The sequence below is a fragment of the Mirounga leonina genome, unplaced genomic scaffold, assembly GCF_011800145.1.
Source record: "Mirounga leonina isolate KUSES-001 unplaced genomic scaffold, KU_Mleo_1.0 Mir_201, whole genome shotgun sequence".
Taxonomy (NCBI): Eukaryota; Metazoa; Chordata; class Mammalia; order Carnivora; family Phocidae; genus Mirounga; species Mirounga leonina.
In genome coordinates, this window is record NW_023270504.1 from 6,466,716 (window position 1) to 6,482,277 (window position 15,562).

Below are 15,562 nucleotides of genomic sequence, written 5' to 3' on the forward strand. Positions count from 1 at the left end.
TAAGCGTCTGCCTTCGGCTCAGGTCATGATCCCAGGGTCCTGGGATCGAGCCCCGCATCTGGCTCCCTGCTCTGGGGGAAGCCTGCTCCTCCCTCTCCCCACTCCCCCTGCTTGTGTTCCCTCTCTCGCTGTGTCTCTTTCTGTCAAATAAAAAAAAAAAAAAAAAAAAAAAGAAGCAAGGCTGTAAGGAATACCATAATGGTGGATAAGGCATTCTGTAAGCCCACAGATTGGTAGTTTTGGCAGAAGCATTGCATGTAGGGAAGGCAAATCCATATCTAGAGTAAGTGTCTCTTCCAGTAACAACAAATCACTGCCACTTCCTTGATGGTGGCCCTCCAATATAATCCACCTGCCTCTAGTTAGCTAGCTAATCACCCCAGGGAATGGGTCATATAAGGAATTCAGTGTTACTCTCTGCTGATGACAGATTGGGCACTCAGCATTGGCTGTAACCACACAGGTCTTGATGAGTGAAAGTCTATATTGCTGAGCCCATGTGTAAACTCCATCCCTGCCCGCACGGCCATTTTTATGCATGAATTCACTGGACAATAACAGGGTTGGCTGGGGAAAGAGGCTGACTGGTATCCACAAAATAGGTCATCTTATTCCCTTGATTATTAAAATCCTCTTCTGCCGAGGTCATTCTTTGGTAAGCATTTACACGGAACACAAACATCTTCACATATTTTGTCCAGAGAGGTCTATCTACATACCTCTTCCCCAAATTTCCTTGTCACCAGTTTTTCAATCATGTTCCTCCCAAGTCCCTGACCATCCAGCCAACTCATTGGTCATAACCCATGAAATAATACAATCATCCATCTGGCCACTTCTCCTTCTCAGCAAAGTGAACAACCAGGTGCACTGCCTAAAGTTCTCCCCACTGAAAGGATTGGCCTTCACCACTGTCCTTCAGGGATACCCCAAAGAGGGGCCACAGGGCTGCAGCTGCCCACTTTCAGGTGGTACCTGCATATCATGAAGAACCATCTGTAAACCACATCTGAGTCTTTTCTTCCTGTCAATTAACCTTAGGGAACTTCCCATGAAGCCATAGGTGCAGTCTCAGAAAAAGGATGATGCTAGCAGAGCAGGGACTATGGGAATTTGAGTCCCTTCCTCTTGCAATGCATTGTGTCTTCAGGGCCTGCTCAGGCCTGATTAGATACATAGTGCTTCCATTTGACAATGGAGTACTGCTGTGCATGCCCAACTTTATGGCCTGGTGGGTCAGATAACCACCCACTTAGTACTGGGCAGCTCAGGTCACATAGTAACTTGGTGGCCCACAGTTAAGCAGAATCTAAGACCCAGCAGCAAACCAACAGCTATTTCTTTATAAAGGCATAGTTATCTGCAGAGAAGGGCAGGCTTTGGTCTAAATCCTAAGGATCTGCACTATGATTTACCTATCGGGGCCTGCTAAAGGCTCTAAACAGCATCCCTGTCTACCACTGACACTTGAAACACCATTGGATCTGCTAGATCATACGACCCTAGCAACAGAGCAGCTTGCACAGAAACCTGAACCTATTGCAGATTAAATGTTCCGAGTCCCAGTGAAAACTCATTTTTTGAGTCACTCAGTAAATGGGCCAGAGTAACACACCCAAATGAGGAATGCATTTAAGGGTTCAGTATCTCCAGCTTCATCAGGGTCTTCCCACATGCCCCTATATCAAATTTCAGAAACCCATTCCTTCCCAATTTATGTCTTCATTACAATTTATTAGTTTATATTACTCTCATCTACTTGACTGTGAGATTCTTGAAGACCAAGTAACATTTATTTCTGTATCCTCCAGTGGCTAGTACAGGTACCTAAAATATAGTCAGGGCTCAATAAAGATTTCTACTGAACTGAATTTTGCTTCTCAACACATCCCCCTTGTCCATTATTTTAACTTTTATAAGTTCAGTTTTGACAGTTGTTAAATCCATGTTTATGCATTTATCAAAAGTCTTAATCTGCTAATTGTGCCCTTTAACAGAGATAGACATGTTTACCAAGGGAAACACATAAAGGACTCTTTTGCTCATTTTTTTCCAAGATGATATAAAGCTTGTTCTATTTGCTAATTTTAATTTCTTCTTGAAATGAAAGTACCACTATCATCACCAAGATCATTTTTTCCATCTGATCCTGACTTTAGTATCAATCACCTGTAATTTTTTCACTTCCAATACTTAGTAATTGAGAAAAAAATTATCTATGAAAGACTGGTAATGCATAGAGATTCTAATTCTTCCAGAAAAACATAATATATGTGTTAATGAAAAAAATAATCCTCATGTCTGAAGCACACTTAAATTGAGTATATCCCTGACAAACCTGAATCCTTATGAGCAATATTTGAAGGACTTTCCCTCTTCACCATTTTAGCTAAAAATCCAAGGCTTTCCCATAGGGCAATCTAAGTACTACCAACATTTTTTATATGCCATATTGTCAGAATCCTACAGAAATGTCAACTGATGCTACTTCTCTATGAGTAAATATATAATCAAGTCCAAAAAAGGCTAGCTATTGGGTGATGGCACTGACATTAGTTAAGTTTTATTTACTAAGTTCATTCAACTGCACATAAGTATTTCTTTAATTCTATATAGATGTCTTTGGTTGGTATTTTTATATTTTATATTAACTAGACACCACAGAAGAATTAGCTATACTCGAAACCCACTCTATCACCTTCAACAACTTTATGGTGAGCCTTCAGCAGCAATATACACTACCCAAACATGGCATATCTGTGGTGATAAGTAAATAAATACCTAGCCCAAAACTACACAATTCAAATATAATAAGAGGAATAAGAGAAAATAGAGAGATGCATCTTGGAAATACCTAACCTGACACCCCTTTGTGAAAAAATGAGTAATACATACATACATACCCAGGGGCACCTGGGTAGTGTGGTTGGTTAAGTGTCTGACTCTTGGTTCTGGCTCAGGTCATGATCTCAGGGTCATGAGAGCAAGCCCCACGTTGGGCTCTGGACTCAGCGCAGAGTCTGCTTAATGATCTTCTCTCCCTCTTCCTCTGCCCCTCCCCTCCATGCTCGCGCTCTCTCTCTCAAATAGAGAAATAAATCTGTAAGTCAAAGATCTCATTTTCATTCACCCAATAATTATTTAATGAAAACCAACTACATGCTACTGAAGAATATAATGATCAATAAAGCCACTGACTTAGATTAAGAAAGAAAATATCAATAGATAATGTAAACTACAATAAAGTTTAAAAGTGTTGAGATCTCATACCCATCCCCATGCTTTCATCTCCTCAGATGCCTTGGATCCTTCTTCAGAATGTCTTATCTATCAGCTCCCCTTATTCATCATTCATTTTCCCTTCTGTTCATTAACTCAACAAATATTAACTAGCACCTTTGATGTTCAAGACCCCTGCTAGGTGCTAAAGATATAATGGTAAGCAAAGTTGGTCCTTTCCTCATTGTACTTACAGTCTGGCAAAGAGAGAGAAATAAGCTGTAAAAAAATATACAACCACACAGGTGTTGCAAAGACTGAGGGGAAAAAGGAATCTGAACTTCTCTGGAAGGTCAGGTAAGGTTTCCTAATAAATGGAAGCCTTGAGTACTTGCCTCCGAAGCCAGAATGAGTAGGAGGCACTTCCAGTTAAATATGGAGCACTGAACATCCATGTTTACTACCATTCTCTTCTAAAATGCCACTAAAATGACAGATGCATGAATAGGCAATTCACAGAATTACCCACGTGATCAATAAATATGTGGAAAAATGGTCAATCTCACTAGTAATCACGGACAGAGATATGTTAGTGACAATGAGATTTATACCCATCAGATTAGCAAAAAATACAAAAGTAATTATACCAATTATTGGCAAGGACGAAGAACCACTCTCAGATATTAATAGTGAGAGCAAAATGGGAACAGTGGCTTTAGAGAATAATTTAGTAGTATCTAACTTGAAGATGTTCTTACCATAAGAACCAGCAAATGCTATGGCAGACCATAGAAAAATTCCTTCATGTGCATCAGAGAAGATGAAGAAAATTCATTGCCATGTTGAAGTCCATTTAGAGAGATGAAATTAATAATTAGTAAAAAGCCATTCAAATGATAAAGCGGTGTAAATGAAAAAACTAGTGTCATATGTATCGACATGGATAAATTTCATAAATGTTTTACTGAGTAAATAAAGTAGATAGCAGCAAAATACGTAAAATATTTAACAAAAATATTTAATAAAAAAATTTCACAGACCCACTACCTCACATAATAAACAATAGTTAACTCAAAATGGGTCAATGACGTAAGTACAACAACTAAAACTATAAAACTCTTAGAAGAAAACATAAGGGCAAATCTTCATGACCTTCATTTGGCAATGGATTCTTAGATATGACACCAAAAGCACAGGCGACAAAAGAAAAACTCACTAAATTGAATTTAATCAAAATTTAAAACTTCTGTGTATCAAAGGGCATTATCCAAAAACGGAAAACAGGGACTCCTGAGTGGCTCAGTTGGTTAAGCATCTGCCTTCGGCTCAGGTCATGATCTCAAGGTCCTGGGATAGAGCCCAGCATCGGGCTCCCTGCTCAGCAGGGAGTCTGCTTCTCCCTCTCTCTGCCCCTCCCCTGCCTGTTCTCTCTCAAATAAATAAATAAAATCTTTAAAAAAAAATCTACAGAATGGGAGAAAACATTAGCAAATCATGTATCTAATAAGGGTCTAGTATCCAGAATATATAAAGAACTCTTAAAACTCAGTAACAAAAAGACAAGCAACCCAATTTTAAAATTAGTAAAAGAGCTGGATAAACACCTCTTCAAGAAAGATATAAAAATAACCAAAAACACTTAAAACATTGCTTAATATCATCATTAGGGAAATACAAATCAAAACCACAATGAGGTAGCAGTTCACATCCACTAGAATGGCTATAACAAAAAAAAAAAAAAAAAAGGAAAATACCAAGTGCTGATGAAGATGTGGAAAAACTGGAATCCTCATACATTGCTGGTAGGAATATAATATCTACAACCACTTGGGAAAATAGCTTAGCAATTTCTCAAAATGGTAAACACAGAATTACCACATTAACCAGAAATTCTACTCCTACATATATGCCCAAGAAAACTGAATACAAGTACACAAACAAATACTGGTACACAAATGTTCATAGCAGCACTATTCACTATTGTGAATAGTTATACACTTTAAAATGATTAATTCTATGTTATGTGAGTTTCACCTCAATAAAAAAAAATAAAATAATCAAAAAGAAGTGTTTAAAAAAATGTTTGAAAGTGTCCAGTGCAGTACCTGCTACATTACAGATACTTAAAAACAGCTATTATTGCCTCTATTATATATTGCTCTATATATCACAATATATCATTGCAGTAATTGGTCCATAAACACAGGTAGTCACTGTATTTGTGATACTGACATAACTGTCTCAATTCCAGGATCTTAACCTCTAAAATTTACTTTCTTACTACAACTTTGTATCCTTCTATTAATAGTAGGCTATCATTCCCACTGAATCTGCCATTCACATCTATTGAAACCTCTAGTATCCCAACCTCTCTTTCTCAGTCTATCAATAACTCCTCCTTTGTAAGGCCCAACTTAGTTACTACTGGTAAAGCTTTTGTCTTGATGTCTTCCTTGATCGCTCTTTGTCCTTCTAAATGCCTGTTTCTTTTCCGTATGTCTAACGTGGTGGTTTGACACCAGTAAATACACTCAATAGGTGGTAGACAAACCAACCCACAGGCCAATTTTTGGGCTTCCTCAATTGAGACTAACCAGTCTGAGGAACAGAAAGAAAAAAGAATGAAGAAAAATGAACAGATCCTCAGAGACCTGTGGGAACCCATCACGCATGCCAACATATGCACTACGGGCAGTCCCAGAAGAAGGGGGAGAGAAAGGGGCAGAAAGAATATTTGAAGAAATAATGGCCAAAAACTTCCCAAAGTGTACTTCCCAAAATACACATACACACACACACACATCACCAACAGATGGATTCTGAAACATTTTATAAAGTGGGAAAAAAGTATATGCTGATTAAAGAATCAGATCCCAGGCTTACGATTCCCAATCCACCACTTGAACAACCTGCTGAATTATTTTGATCAGATGAAAGTAACTATGATGATAATATCCATGGCCCTTCTATGTGGGAGGAAAAAATCTCCAAAAATTTCATGTATGTGTTGTCTCACTTGTTCATAAGATTTTTTACTCTGAAGTAGAACTTTTGATTTTGCAGGAATCACACAAAGTATTTTGTAGGAATCACATGATAAAACATTTTGCAATCTGACTAGATTCTAAGTGGTCAGAGGACTTCTCATCAGTCATATGGAAATCACTTTTTATGTTCATGACTGTGACACTGAGAATAACCTTGAGGCACTACTTTCTTCTCCTGTTGATAACAGGAGAAGCAAGATCATTAACACCTAACTTTGGAACTATAGAAAATAAACTCAAAGCATCAATGAAGATAAAGTCTCCTACAAAAGATTCTTGCAACAAAAAGTACCACACGAGTACCCTTAACCAATATGACTGGAGGAAAAAAAATCAAATAAACTAAATAAGCGAGAGATATTTTACAACACCAGTCACTTTAAGCAGAAGCTAGTCTTAAAAAGAAATTAATAAAATGTACCTCTTCTGCCTAACAGACAAAAGAAACCTAAAATACCTAAATGCCTCATGAAAACCATCAGCAGTTAATAAACACTTTTTTCCCATTCTGCAGAAAATAAAATAAATACTCATTTCAATTTGTCTTGTGATTCATGGCAAGTAGCCCATTTAATGCCCTTCTGGTATTATAGGCTTATTTTCAATTTTTCATACCTAATTTGGGCAAACTGTGAATAAAGGTTGTCTTTATCAAATTCATAATTAAAATAATGATACTTACTCTCACTTTTAACCATCTTGTATTGATGTAGTTTTTTAGTATTATTCATGCAAGCCCCTGTCTATCACTGAAGCACAGGCAGAGATTAATGGATCTTGCATAATACTGCAACACTGTCTACTACAACTGTAGAAGTTCTGAATTCTCGTAATATAGAAGTCAAGCATTTTGAAATGATCACGCAGACCCTCTCTTACCACAGGATGGACACAACATAAAAGGTGATTTGGCTGGTCTCTCCACTATCTAGGCCTACTTTTGGTAGGAGATGCACATGGTCAATGATAACAAGGCTGGAAAAGGGAAAAGAACGTCGTCTCTGAATACCAGGAAAAAGTGATTTCACACTTCACAAAATAGTGGTTACTTCATTCATATACTTAGTCTATATGATCTATGTTTGGACTGCATTATGTAAATACCAAATGTACATATCCTTCTAAGGAAAACAGCTTTACGAGAATTATTATATGCTGCATCTTAAAGTGAGTAGCATCATCTCTATTCTTCATCTATTAAACCTGTAATTTAAAAAAATGCTTTCCATTTCAAAATTTTAAAAATTGTGATATCCCTTGCTAGTAACATTAAATGTATCCCTAATTCTTTTTTTTAAACACTTATTTATTTATTTGAGAGAGAGAGAGCATGAGTGGGGAAGAGAGGCAGAGGGACAGAGAGAAGCAGACTCCCCACTGAGCAGGGAGTCCGACGTGGGACTCCCTCCCAGGACCCTGGGATCATGACGTGAGCTGAAGGCAGACGCTTAACCGACCAAGCCACCCAGGTACCCTTAATGTATCCCTAATTTTTTAATAGGATTCTATGGCATATAGCTAACAAAAGTCTTTGTACCACTTTTTGAGGATCTGACAGAGAAGGAGAGGAGGTACAGGTAAAGAAATTTCTAAATTTAAAATTTAAAAACATAAAAAGACATAAATTTGGGTAAACTTTTTAGAAGTGACTGATACTGTCTCATGTTGAATTATTAATTTGTTTAATGAGTTTATTTTAAGCATCAAAATTAAGACAGATTCAGAATAAACACAATATATACAAAAAGCTTACAAGAACTTAGTGTTGGTAGTCTATGAATAAAACAAGATTCAGGAAGACCTGTGATCAAACCCCAGCTCTACCACTTACTATTAATGCAACCTTGGGTAAGTTTGCTCACTTGTCTGAGACTCAATTTCCCTGGCTATGAAATGGGAAAAATACTACCTACCTCAAAAAGTACTGGTTGGAATTCAATAAAACAAAATAGAGTCTCTGCATGATGCTAGACTCAAAGACTACTACAATTTTTATCAAAAGTAGAACGTGAGTAGTATTTCACATGACACAAAATGCACCAGGAATTCTATCTAGATCACTGGCAACAAAATAACAATGTTGGTGGAAAAATCATTTAATTATTTTAGACTCTAAACCTATAAAAGAAATGGTTTGAACTAGACATGACTTTCTAAAATTCTAGAATTCTACCTTAAAGTGATGCCCAGAAATTTTGCTCCAAAATTTATTACAATAAATAACCCAGAGGAAAAATTCTAAGAACATCAAATGAAACAGGCAGTGTATATTAAGAATCTGAAAAAATTTCATGCACTTTGAGTAATAACCACATTTTTAAAAATCGATTAAAAGAATCTTACCAGAGTTGTGTACAAAAAGATGTTTAATGTTAATTCTAATTGGGAAAACTTAACTATCTTAACCATAAATCAAGAACTTACAAATCAAGTTCTCAAAAAATTCATGACATAGTAAGCACTTATAATATAATGCTGAATGTAAAGGGAAAAATATAAAACAATATTTACAGTTCTATTTCTTAAATGTTTGTAAAATAAAAAGACTGAAAGAAAAGCCAGCAAAATATTAGCAGACGTTATCTCATATTAACAGAAATGGGTTAGCTTTTTTTCCATTGGATTATTTCCCAATTTTCTTCCATACAACTATGATTTCCACAATGAAAAAAAAAATACAATAGTCATATTAAAAAAAAAAAAAAAACTCTCAGCAAACTAGAAGCTAAGAAAACTTCCCCAAGCTGATGAAAACTGTTTACAAAAAACCTACAGCTAATTATTTAATGGTAAAAGACTGCATGCCTTACCCACCAAGATGAAAAACAAGGCAAGGATGCCTGCTCTTACATGTCCTATTCAACAGCATACTGGAGGTCCTAGCCAGTGCAGTCAGACAGGAAAATTAAATACAGCTGACCCTTGAACAACTCAAGGGTTAGGGGTGCCAACCCCCTCATGTCAAAAATCTGCATATAACTTCTGATCGAATGATAATTTTAATTATAAATTATATAGTTCAATAAACCTAAATTTTAAAGGACACAGGACATGCCCTTTTGAAAAATACACATCAGATTAAATGAGCTAAACCCATCTCACTGAGTTTGGGGATAGGGGAGACTGAGGAAACCAAAATATCCTTAGAAATACTGCAAATCAAAAAAAAACCAACTTATCATCAAGATTTATCAGTAAGAAGAAACAGACACTGATAAAAGAATTAATCTAAAGAGAGTTGCCTTTTTCATTAAGTTCCGGTTGTTTGGACAGAAAGTAACAAAATCTGATGAGCTTACAAGAAAGACCATAAGTCACAAGGAACAGGCTGATAAAGGAGCACTGTGATTATGAGCCAGAATTTGGAAACAAGTTACCTAACACTCCCCTTCCAATTCACTAATGTCAATACTCTCATCCAGTCCAATGCACTGCCACCCCAAATTCTATTAAGAGAACTATAATAAACCTTAAAACAGCTTTCTTTATTTATAACAATCCTACATGCTTTAAAAATCATACATCTACAGCTAGGGGTACAAGATAAAAATGCCTCTTACTAGGCAAATTCCTATTTAACCACTTAACCTCCAGATCAGCTAATTCCTTTTCCTTTTTACTGTCACCAAAAAAAAAATATTAAATAAGTGCTGTCCCTCTGTGATGACTCTGCAGTTTCTTTTTGACTGTTAAGTATTAAGATGATTACAAAAAGCTCTAAGAAGTTTTGAGCTTATGACTCCAATAAGAAGATACATTTTTCCATGTCATAAAAGAGGTAAATTGTAACTTCCATCACTGTTTATTCCATTTGGCTTATACTGTTGCTAGGATACCAATTCATAATAAGATTTCCAAGCCCACGGAACAACTTTCCTAGCCAGCCAACTTTGTAACCAGGGCGATTGTGGACCACATAATTTTCTGGCTCGCCAGCGCCACAAAGGTGCTCTCTCCCTGGCATCCCCCGTGCTCCATTCACCTAACAGGTACAGTAAGCATCGCCAATTCCTTCACTGCAACAGAAATTGTAGCACAGGGCGAACAGGATGATTAGAAGCGTAGAGCTCTCTGATGTCAGAGAACAAAATGAATCTATTGTCACTCCCTGTTCTCCCACCCAGCTAAATAGTCTGGGTATTTTGCCTTAAACCGTAGGGTGAAATGTTAGCCCACTCCAATCACTCCACCAAGGAACATGCAAACACTACTCCCAAAAGCCATCACCCAACTACCGCCCGGATGAATATTCGGAGAGGAAGGTGGCATCAGTATCTGTACAGTTCGGAAAGGAAGGGAAGGAAAGGAGTCGGAATTCTTAAGGGGCCGCTGAGTCACCTACAGCTGTGGCCAGGACTTCACCCTCCAGGAAATCAGGCTCTGCCCCAACTCCCACCACGGAAGCAAGTGAGAGAAGCAGCAGCAACATCATCCTACCAAAAAAACCTCCAGCACTGCTTTTAATAGTGTTACCACTCTTTAAAGTGAAGCCAGAAATAGGTTTCACGTCCAAAGCTTTCCAGCACAGTACACACCACGGGCAGATGGAAGAAACATCTTTATTGTGGGGAAGGGGGCGCACTTAGAGGGATGAAGGATGCCTCACCACTTGGAAAGTTACTGGCTCCGGCCTTAATCCCAAAATGCCACTTGTATTGCAACATGTGGCCGAGGTCACTACAAAAGACATGTGGCTGACGGACGTTGCAGACGGACGTCACGCCGGTGTACAAAGCAAAGTGAGGGGGAAACATAAATCAGGCTCCATCGGTGAAAACCCGGCAAGGATCTAAGTCTCCGTTCGGTGGGAGGTTCGGTGACACAATAATCACGTGTACTTGTCCGCAGACGTTCGGAAATACTCGATTCTGGAACGTGCAGCGGCCGAAACCAGCCGGCAGAGCAAGTACCGGTCGGCACCGGCGGCCGGGTGAGCGCGGTGCCGTCCCAGCCCGAGGCGGGTCACGCCTCCGACTCCCGGTCCCGGCGACCTCCGGGGGCGAGGCGGAAGCCTGGCCGCGCTCCCCGCCCGCGCCCAGGCCGCCTCGGGGCGTACCGCCGGCCTCGCGCGGCCCCGGCCCCCAGACCCAGGCCCGGAAGGCGAGCGTCCGTTTACCTGCTCCCCGCTCTGGCTGCCGCCGCTGCCGCCGCCGCGCCGCTCACCCACGCTGCCAGGTGAGCCACCCAGCACACGGCCCCTCACGCGCACAGCCGGGGCACGACCCCAAACCCTTTGGGGGGGGGACCGCGACCCCAGCCACACAAGTTGGGCTAGCCCACGCACCACCCGGCTTCGAACACCTCTGCCCCCGGAAGTTGATTTCCTCCAAAGCCCGCCCGAAGCTGCGGCTGTCACTCAACGCCAACACGTGCGTCACGTGGCCCGAGCTGGGGGGGGGGCCATCTTCAGAGCCACGCCTCCAATGGCTTGACTAGTCCACGGGGGTTGCCTTCTGAAAAGGGATGACGCAGGAGCTACCTCCTGTTAGTTATAAGCTGTCGTTCCTCGTGAGTGACAGGCCCAGTTTCGATGCCTAATGCATGCAAATAAAACCATCCCCAAAATGATACTCCCATCTGGGATTCTGTAGGATTGTTCCTGAGAAGAGCCACGCCTGATCTTTTCACCACTTCCAGGCAGAGTTCAGTGAAAACGAATTTAGCCAAATGCCTGACAGTAAGTACTCAAGAAACAGTTGACTGGACAACTATTCCATTTCATCTTTGCGTATCTGAACTCTCAAGCGCGGGGATGCACCTAAGCCCAGAGCCTCTCCAGACCATAGGACATCAGTCAAAGACTGCTCAAGAATTACTTTTGTACTTGGCCCCAACTCCAGATCATAGCAATTTATACATGCCCTCTCTGTTTCAGAGAGACTTTATTTTCAGCTGCCAAGCCACCCACTTTTTGCCAAGCCTTCAGTCAAATAATGTCTCCTGAAGAAAAAGAAAAGAGAGTGACATAACTATCAGGGTTTTATTTGAAAGGAAGCATGATTATATAGATTTTTTTGTCCATTTCAAAGTGTCAGTAACTGTTAAAGAGAAACAGTCAAATAGCTGGTCACCTGTTAAAGATTCTTCCATCTTTGACAGGGGAGGGATTTGAGGACCGTTCATTTAACAATTTTTTATTAAATGTATACTTGGCCTGCTGGCAATGAGAAAATGGACTGGATACATTCAAGATGTTTGCCTTCAAGGAGTTTACAGTCTAGTGAGAGTGAGAAAGACAGACAATCTGGGAACGTTGAGCATAAGTCTCTGGAATATTCCCACCATCATATAACAGGCATTCTTTAACATTTTGGATGTTATTTTTCTCATCTTTCCACTGAACAAAATTGGTTCAAGCCTTTAATCTCTGCTGTGTACTGAATGTGGAAAATGTCAGCAAGTAATCCTAACAATTCTCCAGTTAGTACAGGCTTATGTGGTTAGGGAGTAGCTCCAATACTGAGCACAAATGTCACTCTTCTACACCCACTTTTTCTCTCCGCCATTGTCGTGTGCACAGTGAACAGGTTTCTATTATAGCAGATATGGTGCTTCCTTACCCAAATTTATTTACCTATCTACTACACCACTAAGACCGCTTTTCATTTGTATCTCTCTCAATCTACTCATTTGTCTTCGTATATGCAGCAATATCACAGTATTTAGTGATTAGGAGGTATTCAATAAATTGTGCAACCATCACCACAATCAACTTCAGAACATTTTTCTCACCTCAAAAGGATATCTCATACCCTTTGTCAGTCACTCCCCATCCGTTAGACAAGCACTAACTCACTTTATGTCTTTAGATTTGCCTATTCTGGACATTTCACATAAATGCAATCATGCAATATGTAGTCTTTTCTGGCTGGCTTCCTTCACTTTGTATCATGTTTTCAAAGTTCATTTATCCATACATCAATTGGTGGACATTTGGGTTGTTTCCACTTTTTGGCTATTAGGAATAATGCTTCTATGAACATTCATAGGAAGCATTTATTTTGTCAAGATAACATTTTCATGGGTATATATACCTAGGAGTGGAATTGCTGTGTCATATGCTAATTCTATGCTTAACCTTTTGAGAAACTGCCAGACTGTTTTCCAAAGTGGCAGTATACTAGCAATGTGTGAAGGTCCTAATTTCTCCATAGTGCCTCTTATCTCCTTAGAACTTAAGTATATTAGAACTGATGGCTCTATTACTTGTCAGGGTATTTTTCATAAGCCATCTTGTATTATTATTTATCTTTGTTATGTATGTATCTGCAGGCTGCAGGCCCATTACCCTAATAGACTGTGACCTTCTGAGCTGAGAAACATGGTTCCTTGCCCTCAAGAGGATCAAGTTTGGAGAAAGATATCAACAATCAAATAGAGTAATAACAAGCACTGAAATCAAGTTTATTTTTAAAATATGGAGGAGGAGCACCTTATTCAACCTGCATTAAACAGGAAGTACTTCTCATAAAATGTAAAGCTCAAGATGAATCTTGAAGGATCAGTAGGAATTGGCCAAGCTAAGAAACAAAGTATGTTCCAGACAAAGGCATATGTATCTCCTTGCCTACAAACTGTGGAGGTAAGTATAGTGTGTAGGTAGGTATAGTGGAAGCAAAGGTGGTGATGTGTGGGAATGTGGCAGGAGAAGTGGGAACTGTAGATAGGTCAAGATGGATGGAGATTAATGGATTATTTAAGTGAGGTTGGGGGGAATTACTTCAGCAGCAGTGCACGGGATGGATTATTAGATAGGGAACAGGTTTTTCTCTGGAAAAACAGAGAAGCCAGTGAGAAGACTGATAAAATAACTAGGATGAAGAATTATGGAAGCCTGAGTTGAGGTGGTAGGTAGCCATGAGATTGGCAAAAAGGATTTGAAAGCAAAAATATAGGCAAGAACTGACGATGTATTCCAGGTTTCCGATGCTATTCAAAGAGGTAGGGGATTCAGGAGGAAGGTGATACACTTGCTGATAAGAATAGTGAAACACCACAATTTACTACTATTGAAGTTGATATGCTGTTGCAGTCACCCACAGAAATGAGATGGATGCCCACCTAAAATTTGGTTCATATTTCAAGATTTCTGATACCATGCATGCACCAAGAGGGTGTAAGAAGGTTTATTAGTCACATAATGAGACTTTCTAGGAAGAGCAGGAAGAGCATTTTGGACTTCTCAAACAAGTCCAAAATGGCTGGGAGGGGGTGCAGGGAGGTTGGGAGAAAGACTGGCCCTTATGGTTTTTATGGTGGCTAGGGCCATGATACTGGGGTGAAAATTCCTACACAGGAGCCAGGGCTTGTGTGGCCTGAATTACCACTGGCACCAAAGAAGGGAGCACCCAGGCTTTCTTATCAGCCTGCCCAGATGTGGGGCAAGAGGGCATGATGAGGGCTTGAAAGTTGTCAACCGTTAAACATCAATTATGGAATCAAAGTCTTCATTACCTATGTTTAGGGTTAGGTTTCGTTTTGTTTTGTTTACTCCAGCAAGAAAATAATACAATTTTTATGTTTTTATGTGCTTTGAAAATGATTGTAGTGGACACTTGCCTTCTCAAAATTTGTTCCCCTCTTCCCATATTGTGCAGCACACACCTAAGCAGTTTGGGTCGAATTAACCTCACCCTTATCCCAAAGTTAATCCAATCAGGTTAATTCTGACCCATGATGTTCCCTTGGCCACAAATGGTTTGGGATTGAGCACCAGTCTTAGAACTTTTGCCCCAAAATTGTGTGATGTGCCTCCCGTTCTCCCTCTTGACGTGAATGAGAAAGCATATGATCCTTGTTGCTGAAGGCAGTCATCTTTTGACCAAGAAAATGAAAGAGAAATGGAGCTGAAACCCTAATCAAATGAATAAAGATCTATACCATTGTATATAAGCAAAAGGATGTAAAGTACAAACTGTGGTACTTTACAGTACAAATTTTTAAATAAGCATTTTTCTGGCCCCTTTCTCCACTGGTACTACATTGTTCCATTATGTGAGCCTTCAAATCAAATCAACATAGAGTTTGACTTTTTTTGCTACTGATCCTCAGTATTGAATACTGAGTAGTGTATTAAATGTTGGTTAAGTCGATTTGAATTTTAAATGTGCACATATGTGTTACTTACCTTACTTTATACTCTAATTGTTGTCAGTTGCCATAATCTAGAATTCGCACTTTAGATGTATTCAGCTGGCGTTTAATCAGAAAGTCTGCATTCCAAACATAGCAACAATAAATGCTTCTGGTATCATTATCTTCCATTAACACCTGAGGCTTTGCTAATCAATGGATCT

At 39.4% G+C, this 15,562-nt stretch overlaps 1 protein-coding gene and 1 long non-coding RNA gene across 5 annotated transcripts in view; one reads left to right on the forward strand and one right to left on the reverse strand.

The window, feature by feature from the left end:
• Positions 1-11,609, reverse strand: part of CCDC91 (coiled-coil domain containing 91) — a 344,660-nt gene extending 333,051 nt beyond the window's left edge. Inside the window, exon 1 of one of the 4 annotated variants that reach the window (XM_035027989.1) lies at positions 11,383-11,609. The gene's annotated coding sequence lies outside the window, so the exon portion shown is untranslated. The remainder of the gene's footprint in view (positions 1-11,382) is intronic. The other 3 variants (XM_035027987.1, XM_035027988.1, XM_035027990.1) reach the window with 3 other exon arrangements.
• On the forward strand, positions 11,377-15,166 carry LOC118025545. The gene is made up of 3 exons (XR_004683347.1): positions 11,377-11,441; positions 11,858-11,943; positions 13,539-15,166. It is a non-coding gene; the product is annotated as an uncharacterized LOC118025545 (long non-coding RNA).
• The last annotated feature ends 396 nt before the right edge of the window (positions 15,167-15,562 follow it).